A 17,039-nucleotide genomic window follows, 5' to 3' on the forward strand; every position below is an offset into this window, starting at 1 on the left:
GTCTTGCCGACTTCCAAGTCATTTCTTAGCTACTACACAATGATTCTCAAACTCTAACAGTCAAGAGAACCACCTGGAGTGCTTGTTAACCACAAACTCCATAACAGTTCAGAGTGATTCAGTAAAGCTGGATGGGACATAGAACTTACAGCTCTAATAAGTTCCCTGGTGGTACTGATGTTGCTAATACCGAGACCACACTTTGAGAACAACTAGACTAAACAACACTGCCTAATATTGGGTCATTATTGTGCTCTGACTCTGTGATGGTCATTAACATGAGTCATGAGGATACAAACGTGAGAGAAGCTCTTTTTGCACTAAGGAGTTTACAGTCTAGTTGAAAAGAGAAATAAGAAAAAGTTCAATCAAGTTATTTGCACATACCTGATAAAAACTTGGAAATAGCCCAGCCAGTGTGGCTCAGTGGATTGAGCATTGTCCCACAGACCAAGAGGACCCATTGGATTTCTGGTCAGGGCACATGAGGGTTCTATCCCTAGTAGAAGGTGTGCAGGAGGCAGTTGATTAATGTTTCTCTCTCACATCGATGTTTCTATCTCTCTCCCTTCCTCTCTTAAATAATCAATAAAAACATTTTTTAAAAAACTTTCAGAAATCCAAAGGAAGAGGAAAAATTTTAACCTGAAATTGCAGCTATGAAAAATATACAGCTATAACTTTATACTTAATGGTAGAAAGCTAAAAGCTTTCCCCCTAAGATTAAGAACAAAGCAAGGATGTACAATCTCATGACTGCTATTCAATATTATACTAAAGTTTCTAGTCAGTACAATAAGGAAAATAAAAGGTTTCTAGGTTGAAAAGGAAGAAATAAAACTATATTAATAGGCAATACAATCGGCCCTCGTTTATCACGGTTAATCAGTTCCAGATTCTACTGCGATCAATGAATTCCTGTGAAGTAGGATTCTTTATTTATAAATTGAATATTTTTGCAGTTAGAGCATAGAAAACCTGTTTATGACCTACTAAATACATATTTAACATTATTAGAACCCTCTAGACATGAAATAACACCCTTTAGTCACCATTACACTCATATTACCCAATATATTAGACAAAATAAGAGAAAATAAGACATATTAGACATTACAAATATCATATTATTATTATTGTACATTTAATTACACACACACAGTTCTTACACACAACCACTAATCTATGAAAATAGTGCAACTTGTTCGATGATGAAGCGATGAAGATAAAGAGATGTACTGCACAGCAAAGAAGAGCAAGGTTATTGCTCCTCTGAAGGCACGACCTCACTAGGAGAGTCTTCAGGTGGTGCAGTATCTTCAGCACGTGCATCATCGACTTCTTCCACTGAAGGAGTACTAGGAGCAGGCAGTGGGTATCTGGGTGCACGGCTGAAGAACATCATGATAGGCAGTTGCTGATGCTGTCTCTTCATATGGGCGAGGAGGCTTTTGTAGGGTTCTATCACTCCATCAGGTGCATTCTGGAACCGCAACGCACGCATCATTTGTGGGTCCCATTCGCCAATCATATCCTGTACTACCTTAATAGTTCTCATGATTTGCGAGAGACGCTCAAGTGTAAGGCCAACTTCCTCCTCCTGACCCCCAGCAACCTCTGGCTGCTCTTCCTCCTCCTCACTTGCAGACTTAGTCATCTCCACCAGATCTTCGTCAGTTAAGGGATCCAAATGTGTCTCCAGAAGCTCACCCATGTCATCACGGGTCATACCCGCAGCTTCTCCATGGAGAATGACACTCTTCAGACGATACCTCTTCTGGAACTTCTTGAACCAACCCTTGCTCACCATGAAATCCATGAACATTGCAGAAGTGGGTCCTGGTTGAGGTTCATCTGCCATAAAGCACTGATAGAGCTGCCTGCCTCCTGGTTGACCAGCAAATCCAATGGAATGTTTTTCTTGCGGCTGTTGCTGATCCAAACGGCTAGGGCAGACTTCGTTTTCACTATGAACTTACTATGATTTGTCACGAACCACTTTGCTTCCTTGTTGAAAGAGACAGTAGCCATTGCATGGATGTTCTTTTCATCTTTACGGCTGGAGCGAACGGTAGACTCATTCAAGTCATAATGGCGGGCAACCTCCATGATTTTCTTACCATCTTTGATCATATCCAAGAGTTTCACCTTCTCCTGGATAGTAAGTATCTTCCTCTGGCACTTAATTTCATTGTCAGAAGACTTAGAAGAAGAAGCACATTTAGGAGCTATCGTGGGGCTTAGATAAAAGTTCTCAGAAATAGCAAACACCTGTAAGAGCAAAGATGCTTCTGATGCGTAGGGATGTAGAAGTGTGTATAAGAGAAACAAACTTGCATGAGGCTGAACCAATCAGTGGCCAAGATGGGAAGAGGATAGGATAGCCAATCAGTGAACAGCATGCTCTGATTGGCTTGGTTACACCACACCCGATTTTTTGGAAAAAAGTTATTGCCCACACACAAGGAGTGGTCCAGCAGTTGCACCTGGCATTGAAGGATTTCTGGGGTGCTTGAATACATAGGCCTATGGTCCATACATACGGTAATTTTAATTTTAATTGTAATACAGGGGTTTATAACTGACTCAGACAACCAAGTGCACGCTGTATCATTTTCACTGTCTCGATCAACTTTTTCATGAATATATTTGAAAAAACCACAATAGAGTGAAGCCGCAAAAATTGAAGCACAAATGGTGAGGGATGACTGTATGATTGTCTATTAATAAAATCCTACAAAACTAATAGAGTTTAGAAAAATTGCAGCATACAAGATCAATCTATAGAAACCTGTATTTCTATATAATAGCATTAATTAAATATTGAAATTTTATAAATACAATTTACAATAGCATAAAAACAGTTAAGGATAGATCTGACCAAAAATGTGTATGACCTGTACACTAAAAATTACAAAACATTGCTGAAAGATGACATAGAGAGAAATACCATGTTCATGTATCAAAAGATTCATTTTTGTTCATGTAAAAACTCTCCCCAAATTGATCTATAATTTCAATGGAGTATCAATCCAAATCTCAGCATTTTTGTTATTACATATTCTAAAATTCATATGGAACTATAACAACCTAAAATAGCCAAAATAACTTTTAAAAAGAATAAATTTAAAGGACTTACATTATCTTTAAAGACTTGCCTAAATTGGCAGTAAACAAGATTGTGTGATATTAATGTAGAAATAAACAAAAACATTGACAGAACAGAATAGAAAACACAGAAATGGATCCATATATGTATGGACAACTGATTTTGGACAAAGCTTTAAAGATAATAGGGCAATGTGTTTCACAAATGGTGCTTGAGCAACTGATCAGCCATATATGAAAAATAAATAACTGCGGTCTATACCGCTCACCGTACGCAAAGATTAACTAAAAGTGGACAAGAGGCCTAAATGTAAAACCTAAAACTCCTAAAAGAAAATAAAGAAAAAAATCTTTGCGACGTTGGATTAGGCACAAATTTCTTAGGCACAACAACAGAAGCACAATCCATAAAAGAAAAAAATTGAGAAATTTGACTTCATCACAACGAAGAACTTTTGTTCTCTGAAGGACACTGTTATGAGGATGGAAAGCCAAGTCACATATCTGAGTAAGGCCTTGCATCTGTGAATATAAAAGGAACCCTCAAAACTCAATAAGAGTAAAACAACAACCCAGTTTTTAAAATGGGTAAAAGATTTGAATAGTCACTTAAACAAAAAGGTACATAGGTAGCAAATAAGCACATGGAAAGGTCATCACTCAACATCCTCAGCCATTAGAAAATTAAAATAAAATAACAAAACAACAATAACAAATATCTTCATGCCTATTAGAATGACTACAAATTTTAAAAGACTGACTATACCAAGTATGTGGAACAACTGGAACTCTCCCACCTCTCAGATGAGAATGTCAGGTAGCTTACCACTTGGAAAAGTAGTTTGTCAGTTTCTTAAAAAGTCAGTTATCTGTTTGCTATATGACCCAACCATTCTACTTCTAGGTATACAACCAAGAGAAATGCCCATACAGAGACTTGTACAAACACAAATGTTCAAAACAGCTTTATTTGTATTAGTCAGAAACTGAAAATAACTCAAATGTCCACCAACAGATGAATGGGTAACCAAAGTGTGGAATAACCATGTAATGAAATAGTTCTCAGCAGTACAACTGAATAACCCATTCATATATGCAACGACATGGATGAATCTCAAAATTACTATGCAAAGAGAAAGCATCTAGAGAAGAAAAACAGTACATATTCTATGCTTCCATTTATATCCATTTATATATTATAAACTAAAATAGTAGCAGAAATTAGAACAGTTGTTGCCTTGGATGGGGGAGGATGTGGGGAAGGTTGAGAGGGGATTATAAAAGGGACAAGAGCCCTGGCCAGTTTTGTTCAGTGGTTAGAGCACTTGCCTGCAGACCAAAAAGTCTCAGGCTCCATTCTGGTCAAGGGCACGTACCTAGGCTGCAGTTTGGTCCCTGGCCTTGGTCAGAGTCCTGTGGGAGGCAACCTGTCCTCAGGTGAGGATTAAAAAAAGAAAAAAAAAAGGCACAAGAAAACTCTTGGGTGTAAAAAATATGTTCCCTATCTTGATGTCATTTGATTTTATAATGTGTACTTATTTAAAAACTTATCAAATGTAAATTTTAATGTTTATTTTGCAACCATTTTATTTTATGCCAGTTTATTTTATGTCAGTTATACCTCAATAAGTCCTTTAAAAAAATAACTTATCTGTGCTGTGTGCTCTGGGATAAAAGAGAATAGAACTATTTTAATCTATTTCAGGTAGTACACAATTTCTAGGTATTATTTATGAAGAAGAATTTTTTGACGTTACAGACCTAAAGCTATTAAATCACGACATCATGGTCTCTTACTATATATCGTAATGTCACAGAAAGGCCCAACATGAGTCAAGAACCTGTGATTCTAGTTCTGATCTTTCATTGTGTAACTGCGTGACCCCAGAAATCTCCACAATCCTTCTAGTTGTAGTTTCTGCATTTCAGAAATGAAGACACTGCCCTGGCCGGTGAGGCTCAGTTGGTTAGAGCATCGTCCTGTGCACCAAAGGGTCATGGGTGCAATTCCCAGGTCAGAGCACATACCCAGGTTGCTGGTTTGATCCATGGTCAGGGCACATATGGGAGGCAGTCAATTGATGTTTCTCTCTCCCCCCCCCCCTTCCTCTCTCTCTCTATGGTCAATGAAAAGTGTGTCCCTGGGTGAGGATTAAAAAAAAAATGAAGATACTAACTGGATAAAGGGGCACCACATTATACTGTGCTCAGAAGGTGAAGAGAAGGCAGAGGATTAGAGGGGCTAAGTTAGCTACACTCCAGAACCCCTTCTCTTGCTAAAGGCAATATTTGTGTCCCCCAAATCCATATGTTGAAGCCTTCATCCCCATTGTAATGTATTTGAAAATGGGGCCTTTAGAAGATAATTAAGTTTAGTTTAGTGCCCCTATAATGGAGAGGAAGAGACCAGAGCTTGCTCTCTCTCCCACACAGCGAGAAGGCAGCCATCTGCTGCCCTGCGAGAGAGTCCTCGCCATGCTGACCATGGTGCTCGACCCTTGGACTGCTCACCCTCCAGAACTGAGAAGTAAATGTCTGTTGTTTAAGCTGTGCAGTCTCGGTACTTCGTTGTAGCAGCCCAAGCTGACCAAGACATTCCTCCAACCAGAGTGCTTTCCTCCTGTCAGTCCTATGTAGTTATTCTGAAGAACCGATTTTCACGGATGTCAAAAGAAAATTTACAACTACTGTGACAGATGACCTCTAAAATCTCCGCAGGTAACAAATCCAGTGATCCTAATTGGTAAAATTAAATCAGCCAGACATCTGCTGTAATTCTTTATAAGCAGACAGGCATTCATTTTCAGAGTTGCTTTATAAAATATTAAGGAACTCCCAGGACCCCTCCAGAAGTTTCCCACCGAATGCTTTTCAGGATTTTGTTTTGATCGAGATGGAAGTGATGCTCTTCCCCGGGTTTATTGGCACTGTGCTCCTGGGGGGCTGTGGCCACACAGGGAGGGCAGTGAGCCATAGAACAAATGCTTCCTGTGTCTCCAGGTCTCCTGTCTCCACATGCGGGGCCCAGCAGCTGTCCCAGGGCTCCTGCAGTCCTGTATGCTCCTCTCCACTCTCATGGTGGTGCTCGAGGCCTCTAGAATTTTTCATCACGGAGTCTCAGTAATTCAGAAAATCGTTCTCTCAGAAGCCTTTCGACAGCCATGCACTCAAGTCTGCTGATTTGTGTGGGAGTCATGTTTTCCAAGAGACCCAATCTGCCTTGCCGCTCACAACTCTTCCTACTGGTTTCTCTTTCCTCCTAAGGTATTTGGACATTGTGCCCGTGTTCTTTTCCATTACCCTAACTGCAGTGACTCAGTTTGTTTCTCTATGCCCACATCCTTTCCCCACAAACTTAGAGGATTGAAAACATGGTATAGTGGAAAAGAAACCTAGACTCTAATTCTGGCTTTGCCATTCAACGTTCCATGTGATTTAGGGGAACACGTGTCATACCTCTGATTTTTAGTTTCCTCATCTTAACATGAAAAAGTTAGTTTCTTTTTTCCTAAAATGTTTGACCTACCATTGCTGACATGGGACATGACTTTAGACTAATACATATTATATACTTAATATATATACTTAATCAGTATGTGTTTATTTTAATGCACATTAGAAAAATATATAATTGTTACAGCAACCAGCTTAAATTAAATATTACTTTAATTACTATATTATCTAATGGTAATTTAAAAAACTTTAAGTGAATTGATTTAAAGTACTATATTCGGCAGATTCAAGGGGTAACTTAATGTGGAAAATATTGGGAAAGTGATCTGTAACAGTGGCCTGGAAGCAGTGTTATGTTTTGCCTCAATGTTTCATAGGAAAATTACATTTCCAAGCTTCCTTGACGTTGGGTTCAAATCAGATGCCTGAGTTCTGGCCAATGAAACGTGAACACAAGTCATGTGTCACTTCTGGGAAAAGCCAGTGTGCCCTCTTCATTTTTCTAGTTTCTTGCTACAGCAACTTCAGAAGCAATGACATTATCATACCATAGAAAGAGTTTAGGACCTTGAATGACCAGATGAATCCAAGTGACTGCATATGTTGGGAGCCGGCTACATGTCTGACAGAGTCCATGGAGCCTGGAGGTCTTGAGTCAGAGACTCGACCTCCCCTACAATCTCAAGGAATTAGGCTTGCATTGTGTTTGTGCAGCTCAGGGCTAAGTGTGACCCAATGTACCTTGAAATGCCTGAGATAACAAACTGGGTGTTCCTGGGTCCTCCTGGGTACTCCTGTTATCCACAAGGCAAACTAATTCTATACAGCATTGTTGTTGCCCTGGGCATTATATCAAGAAGATCCTATTTTCTTGTATCACTAAGCTTTTGCTGTAAGGTATAAAAGGCGTGTAATAAAGCATATCGAGGCTGAGCCTTCTGAGGACAGTCCTCCTGATCCCATATCCATGTCGTTGTCTTCATTCCCACCATTGGAATTCAGGGACTCTGCTCTCCAGGCTGGTTCCTGGCAAAGTGGTGCCTGAACAGGGACCTGAGCACTCGAGACGCAACTAAGGGTAAGGTGAGGAACTCCTCTAATGTGGTGTGCGCAGTAAGGAAAGGGAAAAGAGGAGCAATAGATTAAATAGTCAGGAGTGAAAGAAAATGGGACAAGCAGGGTCATCTCAGGGCTTTTTTGCACAGTTAATTTGGTCTATGCTTCAGGCAAGGGGAGCCAAGGTATCTGAGGAGCAAATACTTAAATTTTTAAAGTTTACTGAACAGGTTTGTCCTTGGTTTCCAGAGGAAGAAACGGTTAGCTTGAAAACATGGGGAAAGGTAGGAGAAAAATTAAGAGAATGGTATACTGCTCATGGCCCAGACAAAGTTCCTGTAGATACATTTTCTCTGTGGAGTTTAGTGAGGGATTCGCTGGACCCCACTCATGAAGCTGAGCGATCCCCAAGAGAAGTGGAAAAGCCTCTTAAGGCAGAGAATGAAGAGAAGGATTCTGAATGGGATATGGAGGAATTAAGCCCCAAAGATCAGGAGGGCTGTCCTCAGCAGGATCAGCCTCGATATGCTTTATTACACGCCTTTTATACCTTACAGCAAAAGTTTAGTGATATAAGAAAATAGGATCTTCTTGATATAATGCCCAGGGCTACAACAATGCTGTATAGAATTAGTTTGCCTTGTGGATAACAGGAGCACCCAGGAATACTCAGTCTGTTATCTCAGGTATTTCAAGGTACATTGGGTCACACTTAACCCCAAGCTGCACAAACACAATGCAAGCCTAATTCCTTGAGGTTGTGGGGGAGGTAGAGTCTCTGACTCAAGACCTCCAGGCTCTGTGGACTCTGTCAGACATGTAGCCAGCTCCCAGCATGCATACCGGAATAAGAAATAAAGTTTTGTTGTGTTAAGCCACCGAGATTTCTGGGTTTATAATCTCAATATAGATTATCTCCTCCTGACTACATTCTCTGCTTCTTCTTTGGTTTTAACCTATACTTTTTTCTGGCCCTCTAAATCTAAGAAAGTTTCTTCTAAACTTATTTGCTTACGTTGTGCCCTTCCAACTATCTATTTTTAGAAGTGGCATTTATTTTTGATGATGGCTGTAGATCTGGATGACTACATAGGGCCTGCCTCACATCCTAAGAGGACATGACAATTAGTGTCGTTGCCTGTTTGTGGTGCCTTTCTGAATAACCTTGGGTGACCATCTGGTCTTTCAGACTACTCAGACATAAAGATGGCACTTCCTGCAAAGCCTTGTTCATGATGACATCACCACTTCCAGTGGTTAGGAGCCTGTGTCCTTGGCTTGTTAAAGCCACTTCTCCTACTGTTTTGTGTCAGGCTAGCCAGCTTCCAGGTATTGGTTCCCCAAATCCACCAGCAAGATATATTGTTAGAAGTTGGGCTATAGGGAGCTCATCTATCAACCCTGCTCATAGTATGAACCCTTATCAAGCTCCAAACAGCTGGAGGAACCTGCTTTCTTTACCTTCATTATATGCCAGAACAGCCAAGCTAATGATGAAAAGCATCATTTTAATTCTTGGAAGCTAATTACATTTGGGACTTCATGTTGGCTTGTGTTGTCTGGTTTTGTGACTTAATGGCCATAAATATTTGTCTTAAAAAAAAGTATTTTTTAAGAAGCTTGATTTAAAGTCTGAGTCAGATTACAGCCTCTTATTTCTAATCACTGCCCTGGCTCTATACATCTTCCATTTATACGGTCTGCCAAGTTTTTGTCTGCCTCTTGTCCAAAGGATATTACATTGTGATTCAATTTGCTTCACTGTTGCTTGATCAATCAGTGCACCAAATGTGCTGCTCAGACTAAGAGACTGTTTTTAATGGTGTAAGTTGATGTAAATTTTTTATTATGTTTAATGTTTTCCTTACTCAAGATAATATAGAAACCTAGTTCTCTTGAGGTTCATTTATCAGTGATGACCCTTCAAATGGTCCAGGAAAGCCACAGCTTTTACTTTGTGAGTTTATAAATGGAATGGTCATTGATTTGTTATTTATACCCTAGAAACTTCCAAAAATAATTTTAAGATTATCTTAGAACTATTAAAAGTCATTAGCCATTAAAAACACAATATGTGCCTTGGCCAGTTTGGCTCAGTGGTTAGAGCATCAGCCCGTTGGACCAAAGAGTCTAGGGTTCAATTTCTGTCAAGGGCACGCACCTTGGTTGTGGTTTGTTCCTGGCCCTAGTTGGGGTCCCGCAGGAGGCAACCAATAGATGTGTCTTTCTAATATCTATGTTTCTCTCCCTCTCCCTCTCCCTCTCCCTCTCCCTCTCCCTCTCTTTCTCCCAACTCTGCAAATAGATGGAAGAGTTTCCTCAGGTAAGGATTTAAAAAAACAAACAAACCACAATATGTGTGCCCAGCCGGTGTAGCTCACTTAGTTGAGCATCATCCCATGCACCAAGAGGCCGCCAGTTTGATTCCCATATGCTGGTGTTGAGGGCTTGATCCCCCAGTGTGGGGCATGCAGGAAGCAGCCAATCAATCAATGTCTCTCTCTCTCTCTCTCTCTCTCTCTCTCTCTCTCTCTCCCCCTTCCTCTCTCTCTGAAGTTAATAAAATATATATATTAAAAAAAAAAACACAATGTGTAACAATATTGATGTCTGTTGGTAATCACAAAACCGTGAAATTACAGAATAATGGAAATGGAAGAAAACAACCAACCATATGACTCAGTTACTATTTAACAGTTAGAGATGAGAAAATGGGGACACAAAGGGTGGTCTTTTGTTATTTTATTTTTTTATAACAATGTTGTTGAGATATAATGCATCAAATTCACCAATTTTAAGTATATAATTCAATAGTTTTTAGTGTATTCAAAAGATATTCAATCATTATTACAATAAATTTTCAAACATTTTCATCACCTAAAAAGAAACCATGTATCCATTAGCAGTCACTGCCCATTTTCCCTCAACCCCCCTCACTCCATGCCAGCACTCATCTGCTTGCTACCGCCAATGATTTGCCTATTATGGATACTATACTTAAATGGAATCATGCAATGGGTCTTTTGTGATGACTTCTTTCACTTAAAAAATGTTTTTGAGGTTCATTCATGTGGTAGCATGTATCACTGCTGTATTTCTTTCTAATTGCTAAATAATATTCCATTATATTGCTATACCACATTTTGTTTATCTATTCATTCTTTGATGGACATTTGGGTTGCTTCCACCTTTTGACTATTATGAACAGTGCTGCTATGAAAATCATGTATAGTTAACCCTTGAACAACATAAATTTGAACTGTGAGGGTCCACTCATATGTGAATTTTTTCCAAAAAATATTGTAAATGTATTTTTCTTATGATTTTCTTAATATTTTCTTTTCTCTAACTTACTTTATTATAAGAATAAAGAACATAATACATATAACATACAAAATACGTGTTGATCTACTCTTTACATTGTTAACAAGGCTTTTGGTCAACAATGGGCCATTAGTAAAGTTTTGGGGGAGTCAAAAGTTATACACAGATTTTCAACTGTGTGGGGGGTTGGTACCCCTAACCCCAGTGTTGTTCAAAGGTCACCTGCATTAGTTTTTATGTGGACATACATTTTTATTTATCTTGGGTATGTACCTAGGAATGAAATTGCTGGATCATGAGGCAACTCATGTTACCTTGTGAGAAACTACTAGGCTGTTTTTCCAGCCAGCTACACTATTTTACATTTACATCAGCAATGTAAGAGAGTTCCCAATATTCCATATCTTCACCAAAATTCATTAGTGCCTGTTTGTTTGATTTTTACTATAGTCATCCTAGTGGGTGTAAAGTGATATCTTATTGTAGTTTTCATTGGCATTTCCCTGAATGGCTAATGATGTTGAGAATCTTCTCAGGTGCTTATTAGCCATTTGAATATTTTCTATGAAGAAATACCTATTCATATTTTTTGCCCATCTTTAAATTGGTTTATTTGTCTTTTTATTGTTGAGTTGTAAGTGTCCTTTATATGTTCTTGATACAAGTTTCTTATCTTACATATAATTTACAATTATTTTCTTCCATTCCATTGGTTGTCTTTTCAATTTCTTGATGGTGTCCTTTGAAACACAAATATTTTTATTTTTACTGAGGTCCTATTCATCTATTTTTTTTTTCTTTTGTGGCTTGTGATTTTGGTGTCATATATAAGAAACCATGGCCTAAATCTAAGTCATATTGTATATGTATGTTTTCTTCTAAGTGTTTTTCATAAAGCTTTTCTTTTCTTTTATATTTTTATAAAAGTTTTTTTTTACATGTAAGTATTTATCTTATTTCTTACATTTAGATTTTGGATCCATGTTGACTTATTTTTGTATATTGTGTGAGATAGGGGTCCACCTTTATTCCATTCAGTTGACCCAGCATCACTTGTCTAAAAAGACTATTCTTTCCCCCAAGAAATTGTATTAGTAACCCTGCCAAATATCAACTTATTATATATATGACAATTATTTATGGGTTTGATTTCACTGATCTGTATGCTATCCTTACACCAGTATTACACTGTCTTGATTACTGTAGCTTTGTACTAAGTTTTAAATTTAGGAAGTGTGAGACCTCCAGCTGTGTTCTTTTTCACAATTGTTTTGGCTATTCTGGATCATTTATGTTTCTGTGTGAATTTTAGGATCACCCTGTGAATTTCTGTAAAAAAGGCAGTTGGGATTTTTATAGGGATTTCACTGAATCTATAGATTGCTTTGAGTAGTATTGCCATTTTAGCAATATTAAGTCTTCCAATCCATGAACATGGGATATCTTGACATTTATTTAGGTCTTCTTTCTTATCTAGGTCTTTAGTTTCTTTCAACAATGTTTTGTAGTTTTCAGTGCACACGTTTTACACTACTTTGTTAACTATATTCCTGAATATTTTATTCTGTTAAATGCTATTACAAATTAAATTGTTTCCTTTATTTCATTTTTTAATTGTTTGGTGCTAGTGTATAGAAATACAATTTTTAAAAAATATATCGATCTTTTGTCCTGACACCTTGCTAAACTTGTTTATTAGTTCTAAAAGTGTTTAAAATCTTCTCTATATAAAATTATGTTGTCTGCAAATAGAGAAAGTTCTACTTTCTACTTTAGATGTATTTTTATTTTATTTTTTTTCCTAATGTGCAGTGTGCCTGCCTAGAGACTTGATGCAATGTTAGCTAGAACTGGCAGAGCAGACATTCTTGTCTTTTTCCTGCTCTTAGATGGAAACATTGTCTTTCACCATCAAGTAGATATTAGCTGTGGGTTTTTCCTAGATGCCCTTTGTCAGGTTGAGGCGATCAGATCCCTTCAGTTCCTAATTTGTTGAGTGTTTTTATCATGAAGGGGTGGTGAATATTGTCAAATGTTTTTTCTTCATCTTTGGCATGACAGTGTGGTTTTTCTCCTTTATTCCATTCTTATAGTGCACCACTTGCAGATAATTTCTATGCATAAGAGAAGTAACAGATAATAATTCATTTTTTTAAATGCACTATACTGACAAGGAAACAAGCCACCATAAGCAAAACTCACAGAAACAAATACACACAAAATAATTTCAGGCATTGGCAGTGTCAGGTATGGACCATTAAAAAAAAGAAGAAGAAGAAGAAGTATATAATGCTTTGAAAATTTTAAAGGAATGGGAATATAAAAAAGAGAAAATTACTATTATCAAAAAAAAAAAAAGGAAAAGTCTTAACATAATTCCAGCCTGTAACCAGCGAGCCAGGAAAATGGTGATGATGGTGTACCTCACAGGGCCAGAGCAACCAGACCTCGATTTCAAAGAAGAAACCTCCCCTATGAGGAGGATATCCTGCGGAGCCAGTTTTCCATCAAATGGTGGCTCTGCTACATAGAGTTCAAATTGGGAGCCAGAAGCCCAGGCTCAATTGGCAGTTTGGGCAGGCGCTGAAGCTGCTGTCCTGTAGATACAAACTCTGCTACCACTCCCCAAAGGCGCGCCAGACACAGGTGGAGCATCACTGTTTGATCGACTCTTCCCACGAAGATGTCTACTCCTGCCACGAGAGGGCCTGTGTGTTCATGCACAAAATGTCATGTCTGTGGCTAGATTATCACCAATTCCCGATGGACCAGGTCCGCGTCACCCACACACACCTGCCACACTTTCAGCTGTGCACTGCAGGCATTGCCCATCACGCGGCACTCCTGTATTTGGCCCCTGCACCTGCGCTTCCTGCACTCCCAGCTGAGCCCGGTGGGGCTACCGCTGCTTGCTTAAGCTAAGCCCTGAGAGCACGGAGGAGCGCACGGAGGAGCGCACGGAGTATCTCAAGTAGAGCGGTTGGCTGGACCAGGCTGCACAGCACTTGGCCACTGTGATGAAGGACGAGCGCTTAGTGTCCAGGGCCCGCAAGTCCAACTACCAGCTGCCGCACGAGCTCTGCGACCTCATCTCCCAGAACCCGGACGAGGTGCAGCCGCTCAGCCAACCAGCGGGGCAAGCTTTGATGCTTGCTGACTCCTACATCGGCAGTGGCCCCTTCGAGAGGTTTGGGAGGTGTGTTGGCGGGGGAGGGGGGCATCAGGCTGTGATGATCATGTGGGACTTCATCCAAGTGTTCGACAGCAACGCCAAGTTGGAGGAGAGCATGATCACAGCTTAGATGGAGACGCCACAGAGCTGGGGCGGGAGGCGGAGGACGATGTGGACCTGGGGCTGTGCCTGGCCCGCTTCTAGCAGCTCTTCAGCCCCCAGCCCCTGCTCCTCAACCGCTTCTCGCTGTGCCACAACCCGCACTACTTACTGAGTGGCACAAGCTCTGGGCCCGGAACCGGGGCCGCCCCCCAGGTGGATCATCACACGGAGCCTGTGCAGACCGCAGACCCCTTTCAAGGCTAAGGGGAAACCCCACATGCAGTGAGTCATGTTTTCCAAGTTTTATGAGGGCAACGGGCAGCTAGATGATGCCCGCTTGGTATTGGAGAAGACCACCAAGATGAGCTTCAGTCAGATAAATGACCTGGTGAGTGTGTGGTGCGAGTGTGACGCGCTGGAGCTCAGACACGAGAATTATGACCAGGCCTTGTGGCTGCTGCGAAAGGCGACAGCACTGCCCGCCAGCTGAGCCAAGTACTTGAACAGCTCGGAGCCCCTGCATAACCATGCGCACAAGTCACTGAAGGCGTGGTCCATGCAAGGCTGTGTATGACAGCATCCTGGACCTGGGGATCGCCTACCCCAGATCGGCATCACCTACACCATGTTCCTGGAGTAGCACAAGTACTTCGAGGAGTTTCAAGGCATACGAGCGAGCGGGGCATCTCGCTTTTCAAGTGGTCTAATATATCCGACATCTGTTGCACCTATGGGACCAACTTCATCGCCCGCTAGGGGGCCACAAGCTGGACCGGGCACCGGGACCTCCTTTAGCGGGTGCTTACCGAAAATATGCAGAGACTTGTCTGATGTGGCTGTTGCTTGAAGGTCCGGGGTTTGATTCCCCGCCTGCCTGGGTTGCAGGCAGCCAATGGATGTTGTTCTCTCACATCATGTTTTTCTCTTTTCCTCTCTCTCTCTCTCTAAAATCAACTTTTAATATATATATAATATTTTTTTTTATCTAAAAAATATATATACATATTTTTTAGAAATCTAAAAAACCGCAAAGACCATGTCATGTATGCACAGCTGACGGAGGAGTAGGGTGTGTTCCCGCAGCCTCTGGGTGGCGGTCCAAGTGCGCTACCCAGGTGGTGGAGTTGACCCTGCAATGCGACAGTGTAATTATGATATGAAGCGAGTGGCCGATATCCATGGAGTCTCGCATACCCAAGGCATCTACCAGAATGCCATGGAGGTACTGTCAGTGAGCACGCCCAGGAGATGTGCCTGTTTGCAGACAGGGAGTACAAAGTGGGGGAGATTGACCCCACTGTAGCTATCTACAGCATCTACTCCCAGATCTACAACCCTGGACGACTAGGACCTTCTAGCAAGAGCAGAAGGACTTTGAGGTCCCGCAAGGCAATGAGGACATCACCCAGGAGCTGCTGTAGATCCGCTGAAGCGTTCAGACTGCATACAACATGCAGGTCAATCTCATGGCCCTGCAAATGCTTAAGGTGTGTGGCAGCGCCACGGACACCAAAGCTGGCTTCTCCCGGGGCAGAGTGCATGGGTGACAAGAAGCCGCTGGAGCAGCAGCTGAGCATCTGGCGGCAGAGGTCACGTGCAACCAGCCCCTGTGGTCCCAGAGGAAGATCCTGTTCCTGAGGAGCGACACCTCTTGGGAGGAACTATCAGAGCTGATACAGCAGGACAATCCAGAGGAGATGGATCTGGCAAGGATGAGGACGAGGATGAGATTAATCTAGAGCTCAATTTGGAGCAGCAGTGTGCTGACCAACCTGTTCCAAAGCCTAGAAGACGACGAACACCTCACCCGCCACCCTTGCAATGAAGCCAGTGTTTGTATGGGGGGGGGGGAGGGTTAACTTAATTTTTTTAATTTAAAAAACATATTTTTATTGACTTTTTAGAATAAAAAAGTTAATTTTATTTTTAAAAATATTTTTATTGACTTTTTTTTTTTTTTTTTTGAGAGAGAGAAAGGGAGAGAGACAGAAACATGGCTAGGATGGGCTGCCTCCATCATGGCCCCTACGGGGATCCTCCCGAAACCCCGGCATGTGCCCTGACCAGGAATTGAACTGGGACCTCTCAGTCCATGGGACAAGGCTCAGTCCACTGAGCCACACAAGCTGGACAAAAAGTCCATTTTAAAAGGCACAAATATATCTAAGGTATAGAAAATGTAATTCAAACTCAGTGATCACTAATGATCACCTGTGTCCTTGTTTCCAATACCATTCTGCAATAAAAGAAACCAGGGGTACTTCTTGGAGAAATTGGTGATTCTAGGACTTGAGAAAGCAATATACAAAATGAGCTTAGAGAATCGTGTAGTGCCAGAAAGTAAAAAGGTGGAAAATATACAATCACAATAATACAGGGACACAGGAGCCAAGTGAAAGAGCTCCCAAAGGCCAAAGTTGAAACAGTTTAAGGAACAAAATAAGGTAATATTGGACTATAACTCAAAGTATAGAATACAATTCACAAGTCTATACTGATATAAAGAATCATTGAATCAATAAGTAAATGGGGGAGAAGAAATAAATCTCCCATTAAGAAGAACTCCAAATAATTTATTACATATTTCTTCATCTAAGAGGTCAAGCATAACTCCCAACTCTGTAGTTGTGAGCTGCACATAGTGACTTTCTTCCAAAGAGGACAGTATAAAAAGGGGTTGGGTGGGGAATAATTTTATAGTGGAGAAATCTGACAAAAATCAGCCAGGTGATCAACGTCAACATCAACAATGATGAGTCATGTTGATAGTATGTACCCTTGACATGATATGATATGATAAAAAGTGGCACTTTACCTCTGTGGT

At 40.7% G+C, this 17,039-nt stretch overlaps 1 pseudogene; it reads left to right on the forward strand.

Moving 5' to 3' along the window:
• The first annotated feature begins 13,346 nt into the window (after window positions 1-13,346).
• Window positions 13,347-16,040, forward strand: LOC118620281 (annotated as a pseudogene).
• The last annotated feature ends 999 nt before the right edge of the window (window positions 16,041-17,039 follow it).

This window comes from Molossus molossus, unplaced genomic scaffold, assembly GCF_014108415.1.
Source record: "Molossus molossus isolate mMolMol1 unplaced genomic scaffold, mMolMol1.p scaffold_m16_p_1, whole genome shotgun sequence".
NCBI classification, from domain to species: Eukaryota; Metazoa; Chordata; class Mammalia; order Chiroptera; family Molossidae; genus Molossus; species Molossus molossus.